Source organism: Myotis brandtii, unplaced genomic scaffold, assembly GCF_000412655.1.
Source record: "Myotis brandtii unplaced genomic scaffold, ASM41265v1 scaffold1077, whole genome shotgun sequence".
Taxonomy (NCBI): domain Eukaryota; kingdom Metazoa; phylum Chordata; class Mammalia; order Chiroptera; family Vespertilionidae; genus Myotis; species Myotis brandtii.
In genome coordinates, this window is record NW_005353666.1 from 1,459,180 (window position 1) to 1,468,729 (window position 9,550).

Genomic DNA, 9,550 nt, shown 5'->3' on the forward strand with positions numbered 1-9,550 from the left:
CCCCTGTGTCCCTGTGCCCCGGCTGACCCCTCCCCTTCCTCGTCCAGTCCCCTCTGCCGGCTGCCAGGCTGCTCTGTGCAACACAGCGATCTTTTCCCAACAGCTTCATGCTTCCTGTTCATCAGCAGCAAGAGTCAAACGCAGGTGATGAACACGGGGACCTTTTCCCACGTCCCCCCAAATGAGATTGCGTTTTCCCATCTTAAAAAATGCACCAAGTGTGGCACGTGTCTGCACTAAGGGGAATGTGTGTGTGTGGCCGGAGGGGTAGGTTTCATGAGGAGAGGGCGGCTGGGCAGCCCAGGGAAGGAAGCGGGCGGTTCCCGCCAAGGCCCTTTGGAAGTTCACGACCCGCTCATGTCCACCCCGTTGCCAAAATAACAGGATTTCAAAGCGCCCTGCGAGTTGCTAAGGAAGTGTTGCCGGGATGCTATTGTGCGGCTGGGCCCTGGCCCCACGGGGCAGGTTAGGAAAACACGCCCCCTTCTGCAGAGGCTGGTCCTCCCCTAGCCTCGCCCACAGCAGGGGCTGGTCCTCCCCTGGCCTCGCTCACACCCTCCATCGCGTGGACACCTATGGTAGCAGTAGGAGCTCCTCGCACAGGGTTCCAAATGGCCGCTTCTGTGTTCCCTCTGATGACGTCCTTGACAATGTCCCTGTGATGAAGGAGAAACATGCTTTCTGTGTGGCCCGCGGGAGGCATTCCCACGCGTATTGGCTAGACGGCAGGCGTTTCACAGGTCACCCAGGAGTGGCCAGTTTCCACACTGTGGCCGGCAGCATCCACGGGGTCTGTCTTCTCTAAATGATGACACGGAAGAGGCCAAGTGCAACGCTGCTGCCTCTGGGGGTTCTCACAGTCGCCCCCTGCAGGCCCCCCCCCCCTGCTGCGGCTGCTGGCGCTCTGGGGTTCTCTTAAGGATTTTTGTAGAAGCTTTTGATCACATTGAGAATGTTCCCATCTGCTTAGTTTGTTGAATGTTTTCATCATGAAAGGGTATTGCATTGTGTCAACACCTTTCCTATATCTCTCTTTTTAAAAAATATATTTCTATTGATTTCAGAGAGGAAGGGAGAGGGAGAGAGAGATAGAAACACTGATGATGAGAGAGAATCATGGATCGGCTGCCTCCTGCACGCCCCACACTGGGGATCGAGCCTGTGACCCAGGCCTGTGCCCTGACCAAGAATCGAACTGTGACCTCCTGGTTCATAGGTCGATGTTCAACCCCTGAGCCACGACAGCTGGGCTTTTCCTGTATCTCTTTACATGACCACGGTGTTTGTTTTTTATTATAATAACAGGCTGTGTTGCATTGATTGAGGCTCAGATGGGAAATCAACATTCCCTTCTTGTAAACACTCAGGCCTTAAGCAGAGGTTCTCCGATGCCGAGCCGGTCCACAGAGGAGCCCTCTGCCTGGAGGGCCTGGGGAGGATGTGCTGGAAGTGAGCCGGGGCGGGAGCACGCATCTCTCTCTGGCACACGAGCGCTGTGTTGGCCGCTCTCTGCCCTTCGCATGCCTTTGCTTATTTTCACTCACCTCAGAGACTGTCCTCATTTCCTGTCGGATGCCTGTTTTCAACCCACTGTTCTTTAGGAGCGTGCCGTTTGATTTCCATGTGTTTGTGAATTTCCCAGACCTCCCTTTTTTATTGATACCTAAATAAATGGTATTCTCTTCAGAGAAAAAAACACCTTAAAGGAACAAAAATGCAGAAGAGAAAAGGAAGTGAGGACACAGAGAGCCACTGCCCCACCAGCCAGAGCTGAGTGACGGCTCTGTCACCTTGGCTTCCAAGACTGATCTTCTTCCAAGTCAAGATTGTGCGCAGCAGCAGCGAGGAGTTCTGACCCTCAGCCCCAGCCCTCCTCCCGTCCACACGCAGTGACCTTGGGACCTGGTGTGTCCGTTTCCAGGCCATTTATGGACTGAAGGGCACTGTGTCGCCCTGCCATGATGCACATAAAAATACATTTGCTCCTGTATGTTACTACGATTTGCTTTCTCCCATCACATTCTCTTGGAAGATTGATATTTCCAATGTCTACTGTTGCAAATCTATTACTGTGAGTCTTTCTATTTATTTTTAAGATATGTTTTTATTGATTGTAGGGAGGAAGGGAGAGGGGGAGAGAGACGGAAGCATCAGTGATGAGAGAGAATCATTGATCGGCTACAGCTCGCAACTCAGACATGTGCCCTGACCAGGAATCGAACCGTGAACTCCTGGTTGATAGGTCGACGCTCAACCACTGAGCCAGGCCGGCCAGGCGAGTCTTTCTATTTAATGGTAGTTTTCAGAGGAAAATCGAAATGAAAAGAAGGCACAATCGTTAAAGACCATCAAGTCCAAGTCACGTTCATGCCACCTTTGCGTTTGTGGAAGTCCTTTCGCGTTGTTCCCTTGGCTTTTCACTTTCCTTTGATTTTTTTTTCAGCTTTGAGATGGACACAGACACAGGGTGTAAGGCCTCTGGTTATTGGGATTCTTGAAGAGGTTGGTGTAACCCAGGAGTGAATTTCCCGGACGGCTGAAATGTCTTTCTGAAATAACGTCTTAAACACATCTCAGCCTTCACACACACACACACACACACACACACACACACACACACGCACATGCACACACCAACGACATGGAACACGCTTGTTGAATCCCATGACTGGCTGTGCAACAATGCATTTGAGACCTGCCAGGTGCAGGCTTTTTCTCGCTGCTGGACGGCCCTGTGTGGTATGAGTTCTCACATCGAGGCTTCATGGTTTCCCCGTCCATTTACTTACTGTGTGCGCTCACCCGCAGTGAAGGTTCTGGAAGCGCCTCCTTCTGCCCAGCCCTGCCCCTAGCCGGCCGTGATGGGAAATGTGGAGTTAAACGAGTTGCCGGGTTAGCTCTCTACGGGGACGCCCTCACCGAGGCCTCCGCGGGAGTCAGAGCCTCTTTCGTACGGTTGGTTCTCGGCTACGTCCTGGTCAGGTCTGCCGATCTCAACTTCTCTGAAATTTGATTTTTTAAAAAGCAGAAAGATTTGGAAGTTAGGGATTTTTATTTTTTGAAGTTTGTGTTCTCATTGGAGGACATGAAAACGTGATGGCGCCCTGGGGAGCAGTCGGTGTCACAAACCACAAGCGCAGCTCCTCCAGTCGCCTCCCAGGAAGCCACTGTCTGCGGGACATCATTTCAGACGCGGAACCTTCCAGAGAGAAGGGGCGCCAACACGCCCTTCTCGGGCAGAGAAACAGACACATGACATTTTCAAGGAAAAAAGATGATTTCTTCTGCCAGCGATGGGCAGGACCAGATATGCGTGCGCATGTTTTAAAATAATCATTCGCGCTGTTTGAGTGGAAATAAGTGAACGCTCGTTAATTGGCACCAGAGTAATAGAACATGACAATTCAGGGGCAGGCACGCGCTCGCAGGCCATGTTGCCCATCTCAACAGGTGATTAGGCCCAGAAATGAGAAAAACGGAGCGAGGTCGGTTGGGCTTTCACGGGTCCTTCACCCTGTAATTCATTACGGGCCGCCTTGGTCTCCTGGCCGCCCAGCAAAGCCAGGGGCGGCAGGATTCGGGGGTGCATTTTTGGGGGGGCCCTGGATGCACTGATTTGGGGCTGTGTCTTCCTCGGGGGCCCTGGGCTGCACTGGGCATGACAGAAGAGCAGGAATGCCTCGCGAGCCCCGCCAGCTGCAGGGAGTGTTACTGTGAGAGTGTGATCGCTGAGTAAAGAGTGGCACGCGGGCGGGAGGACCCTCGCGGGATGAATGGGGGAGTCTAGGTGAGGCCTGGGGGCACCTGGTGGGACAGTCGGGGTCCCGTGTGCTGCTCCCCATCTTTGCACTTTCTCTTGTGGCTCAAGTGGTGACATCAGATGGTTAGAGATGGGGTGACACATGTGTGTGTGTTAGCGGCTTCCCTGTGAGGGACACGGAGGATGGAGGACGACCTAGAGCCCAGCTTCAAGGTCGATACACATCTTCAGAGCAGAGGTGACGAGGCTCCAGCGGGACAGTGACACGCTCCTGGGAGGACAGGCTGTGTGTGCGAACAGGAGGGCGGGCAGGAGTCCAAGGCAACTCCGAGGTTTCTAGGGCGGAAATTCTTTTTAAAATATATATATATTTTTATTAATTTCAGAGAGGAAGGGAAACAGAGAGAGAGAGACATCAATGATGAGAGAGAATCATGGATCGGCTGCCTCCTGCACCGCCCCCCGCCCCCCAGACTGGGGACTGAGCCTGCAACCTGGGCCTGTGCCCTGACCGGGAACCGAACCGTGACCTCCTGGTTCATAGGTCGACGCTCAACCCTGAGCCATGCCGGCCGGGCCTGTAGGGCAGAAATTCTGAGCAAGGTCTTCAAGCTCCTGATACCGACATAACTTCTTGAACTAGAAGACCGGCTGTGACATATAAATACTTGCACAGAGAACATCCTGGAAGGAAACAAGGAAAAGGTTTTATCCAGGCAGCGGGTGGGGAGACGGGCTGGGAGGGAGACCCGCACTTTTATTTCAGACCTTCCTGCGCGGTTGCTGTCTTCTGTCCTACAGCGAGTCCCGAGTCCTGGGAAAGGTGACGTCACTGGGGACGGTGCGGACTCCCCGCCGCTGGACCGCCTAGAGCCCCGAGTTAGTCCCCAGAAGAAAGGAACCAGCATTTCTCGCTGCTTCTGCATTTGGAGCTGCTTCTGCTTGTTCTCACGTGGTGACATTTCCATTGTGACGCTGGCCTTTCTGTGTGTTGTACAGAGTAGACACGGAGACTGGGGTGTTGCCAGGACTCGTTTCCGAGTAAAGAAACCGTTCTCTGCAGATGGGAACCCATCCATTCATGTTTTTGGAAATAGCACGACCAGAACCAAGTCCAGACCACAGAGGAGGCGAGGGACGGCCTTTCATCGACAAGGAGTTTGGCCTGTGGCGTCCCTGCCGGTTCTCAGGCCGCGTGCTGCACGGGCCCCTGTGTTCCTATTCGATGAGGACCCAGCCTCGTGAGGCTTCAGGCTTAGGAAGTGGCCGCCGGGCTTTACTTAGACACAAGCCCCGAGGCCGCTTCCTCCGTCCGCTATGAAGCTCGAGGGCTGCCTGCCGTCTTTGCTCACAGACGCTCCTGTTTGCATTTCTGTCGGAACGTGATGGCCACGATCCTGTGCTGCCCAAGGTTTCCAGGGGAGAAAGCACAATGAGCAGCTGACGTTTTTCTTCATTTTAGCTCCACGCTCGGCAGCGCCTGTGGTCTGTGCAGCCAGAACTCGGCGCCTCGCTTCCCTCGAGGAGACGGGCGTGTTCCCAGCAACAGCCTCACCGTGAGACCCAGCGGCACGCCACCCAGGAGCCAGGCCGGTTCTCCCGTCTGTGGACGCTGCACTCCACCAGACGCTCTCTGCTCCGAAATTCCCCGGGGCCTTTCACAGCAGATCCCAGACACCAGCCGAGAAAGCCACGTGGTCAGCACCGCCACCACCCGCTATCCGTGGCTGTTTAAACTTAACGTAATTAAAATGAGATAATATATAAAAACTAAAGGCCCGGTGCATGTAATTCGTGCAAGGGGCTCGGCCCTCACAGCCCCGGCTTCCTCCGAAGGTCGTCCGGAAGGACGTCCGGTCTAATTAGCACATTATGCTTTTATTATTATAGATCGGTTCTCCACTGGACAAGCCACAGGCCAAGCACTCAATTGCCACACGTGGCTGATGGCCCCGGTAGGCCCACCAGTCGCCACAGAAAGCCCTGTGGACAGCACTGGTCTGGGATGTACCTGTTTTACAGACGGACTTGAAACGGGAACGTTTCTGTAGCAATTTGTAAAGTGCAATGAAGTTCCATGTATGTTCTTTACAGAATGGAACACGAAATACACATAAATCGTTATAGTTCGCTTTGCACTGTCTGCACGCTGGCCGTTGTTCAGAGAGTTATACGTAGAGACACCAGGGCACCCGGCCATTCCACCACCAGGCCATGCACCCAAGGTGACGGGACGCTGACAGTCACTCGGAAGCCGCACGGGAGTGTCCACAGGGCCAGTAGGATAACAGCCCCGAGTGGAAGCAGCCCAGACGCCCCTCGGCGGGTGGACAGGTAACGGTGTGCTCATGCCCTGGCAGGTCATCCAGCCTTAAAGAGACGGCAGGACCGATACGTGCAGAGCATGTGAACCTTGGAGACATCACGCTACGTGACAGCAGCCAGCCTCAGAGGCCTGCGTACGGTGTGATTCCATCTATGTGAAATGTCCAGACCCGGCAAAGGCACAGACAGACAGACAGACAGGAGTCCAGTGGTCCCGGAGCCGCGGTGGGTCCCGTGGGTTCGGGGTTTCCCATGGGGATTAGAAAAGTCGTTGACTTAGAACCGTGGTGATGGCTGCCTAGCCTGGTGAACATATGAAAACCGTGGACCTGTTCACTTTCTCAGAATGAATTTTTAAAAAAATATGTATTTTATTGATTTTTACATAGGGGAAGAGAGAGGGACAGAGAGTTAGAAACATCGATGGGAGAGACACATTGATCAGCTGCCTCCTGCACACCCCCCTACTGGGGATGTGCCCACAACCAAGGTACATGTCCTTGACTGGAATCGAACCTGGGACCCTTCAGTCTGCAGGCTGATGCTCTATCCACTGAGCCAAACCGGTTAGGGCTCACAGAATGAATTGTCGGGCCTATGTATCATCTTAATAAAATATTTTTGAATAAATACATATTTATAGGAACATAATTCTTGGTTTCTGCTTTTTAACCACCTAATGTAACAAGAAGTGATTGTTCTCAGTGCTATCTGACCCAGTCTTTTCGGGAACCCAAGGCCCCAAAAAAGAAATAAATGTAATGAGACCAAGTGTCCGAGTGAAATGATTGAGCAACTCCATGTTCGTGTTTTATGTAGAAACACAGGAAGGCCTCTCTTCGCTTAGGCTAAAAGCATGAATCAAAAGCAGGGTGTGTGATCTGTGAACCAGCAAATTTATATATATAAAAGCTTAAGTGACCGTTAAGACCAAACCATCAAAAAGACCAGTTGACCAGTTGCTATGACGTGCACTGAACACCAGGGGGCAGACGCTCAATGCAGGAGCTGCACCCTGGTGGTCTGTGCGCTCCCACAGCCAACCTCCCGTGGCTCCTCCCCTCACCCCCCACGGCCAACCTCCTGTGGTCTCTCCCCCAGACTGAGGGACCCCACCCGTGCCCGAATTCGTGCACTGGGCCTCTAATTCTATCATAAAACAACACAGAGGTTGAGCGTAGTTGGGTCTTTTTTTAGTCAAGATTGTGCGTTAGGTAACCGTCCAGTGGCTGCATAAAGAGCGCTCCCCACCCCACAGCGACTTCATGCGTCTCGAAGGTTTATGTGAGGGAGGGTCTGAGAGCACCGGCAACTGTTACGCACGCCTGTGCCCACCGACGTGTCCCTGCTTCCCGTGTGGGCTGTGTCCCTGCAGCGGCTGCTTCTCTCGGGACGGGGAGGCGGGTCAGGACGGGGAGGCGGGCCAGGACGAGCCGGCAGGTCTGGCGGCTCCATTTCCTGGACAGACCGCCTCAGGAAGCGTGGCCCACAAAACAAACAAACAATAAAAGGGGGGCATGAAAGTGTCCGAACTCGCCCCGTCTGCCAAGCAAAACAACCGCATGGAGAATTGGGCCTCATTTGCTGATGCTTTCAGATCTTCTGCTACGGTTTCCAGGACACTGCCTGCACGTTAAGTGACGTTCTAACCCTGGGTGGCCCGGCCAAGTTAAGAGCAAGGAGAAGACAAGTCAAACTTTAACACATTCTTGCTGAGGCGTTATAAGCAGTGTGTGACTAGGTAAGATAAGCATATAGAAGGATAACTCGTTTAAAAAAAATATTTTTGTTTTTGGCTTTTTTAAATGAATGTATTGGGGTGATATTGGTTAGTAGGATTACATAGGTTTCAACTTCTGTGATCCATGGTCGCCATATTGCACTGCGTGTCCACCACCCAAAGGCAACTCTCCTTCGTCCCCCTATACTTGACCCCCTTCACCCTCTGCTACCCTCACCCCTGTCCCTTGGGAACCACCATCCTGTTGTCTGTGTCTATGAGGTTTTGTTTGTTGGTTTATCTTGTTTGCTCTTTGGTTCCCTTCGTTGTATATCCAACATATGAGTGACAGCATTCGGGCCTTGACTGTTTCTGACTGACTTGCTTTGCTCAGCATGATGCTCTCATGCTGGTGGCATGTAAACTGTTCCAGCCACTGCGGACACAGCATGGAGGTCCCGCAAACAAGTAAGAATAGGATACCCAGCAACCCCTCTTCTGGGCATCTAGCCGAAGAAATGGAAAACAGTTATTTGCAAAGATGTGTACGCCCCTGTGTTCATTGCATGATGAACCAAGTATTCATGGTGGCCAAGACACAGAGACAACCGAGGTGTCTCTGAGAGACGGTCGGGTGATGAAGAAGATGGCAGTATTCATGGTGGCCAAGCCACGGAGAGAACCAAGGTGTCTCTGAGAGACGGTCGGGTGATGAAGAAGATGTGGTGATGCACACACAGGGGAAGGCCAGTCGGCCATGAGAGGCGGAGCGCTGCCACTGCGGGTCAGTCTTTCCTGATCGCAGAAGCTTGCTCTTTCCAGGCTAAACGTGCATATGAGTGTGCACCGATGCCACGCCACACAGGATGCAAGGCAGCTGGGAGTCACCCCTGGCTCGGGCTCCCGCCTCCACGGCCTGGCAAGGCTGTCGCTCCCGCTTGCTTTCTTGCACGCCTGCCCTTACGTCCACAGGCGTGTCCCTGTGGGCAGAGGACAGGAGGCGCGTGAGGGCAACACCAGCTCTCAGGAATGAGAGGTTTGCCATGTTCACGGAGGGACGGTACTGGCTCGGTCCTTCAAGATGCTTTCTTGCATTTTTGGAGGAAATGTTCTAGAAAAGTGCATTCCATAGTTAAAAAAATGGAAATCAAGTGCTTTCCATGAATTGCTTATATTCTAGCTGCTCTAGAATGTGACCAAGGCCGTTCCTGACTGTGCAGACTTCCCACCAGGGGTGGCCATCGGGGCGGCTTGTCCCATCTGCCGCCTCTGATTTTTCTGCAAACAAGTTTTTGCCACGAGAATCTATTAGAACCGGTGTGATTTCTAAATTGGTTCTAATCGTGTCGCTCATCGCTTGGGTGCTTATGAGGAAAGTCCTAATATCAGCTTTACTTTCCAGATGGCAGAGTGAGATTTTTAAAAATATAACTAACACGCCGAGGCCCACAGCTCAGTATCAGAGCGTGCAGAGCCCAGGTCTTCCCATGGAGGAGCCGAAAAGCTTCGGCCATGAGCCTAAGACCCCTCAGCCAGTGGTCCTAGAGACACCAGCACCAGTGAGCCGGGAGGCACCGGGCCTGTGAGCTGGGGTTACCTGGCCTGTGAGCCAGGAGGCACCAGGCCTGTGAGCCGGGGGCACCGGGCCTGTGAGCCGGGGTTACCTGGCCTGTGAGCCAGGAGGCACCGGGCCTGTGAGCCGGGGGCACCGGGCCTGTGAGCTGGGGTTACCTGGCCTGTGAGCT

The 9,550-nt window shown here is 53.3% G+C and overlaps 1 protein-coding gene across 4 annotated transcripts in view; it reads left to right on the forward strand.

The window, feature by feature from the left end:
• Nucleotides 1-9,550, forward strand: part of PDE10A (phosphodiesterase 10A) — a 216,532-nt gene that overhangs the window by 50,265 nt on the left and 156,717 nt on the right. Inside the window, exon 1 of one of the 4 annotated variants that reach the window (XM_014542302.1) lies at nt 6,197-6,310. The exons of the other annotated variants lie outside the window; for them this stretch is intronic. The gene's annotated coding sequence lies outside the window, so the exon portion shown is untranslated. Of the gene's footprint in view, nt 1-6,196; nt 6,311-9,550 lie in introns of those variants that run through there. 4 annotated transcript variants of the gene reach the window in all.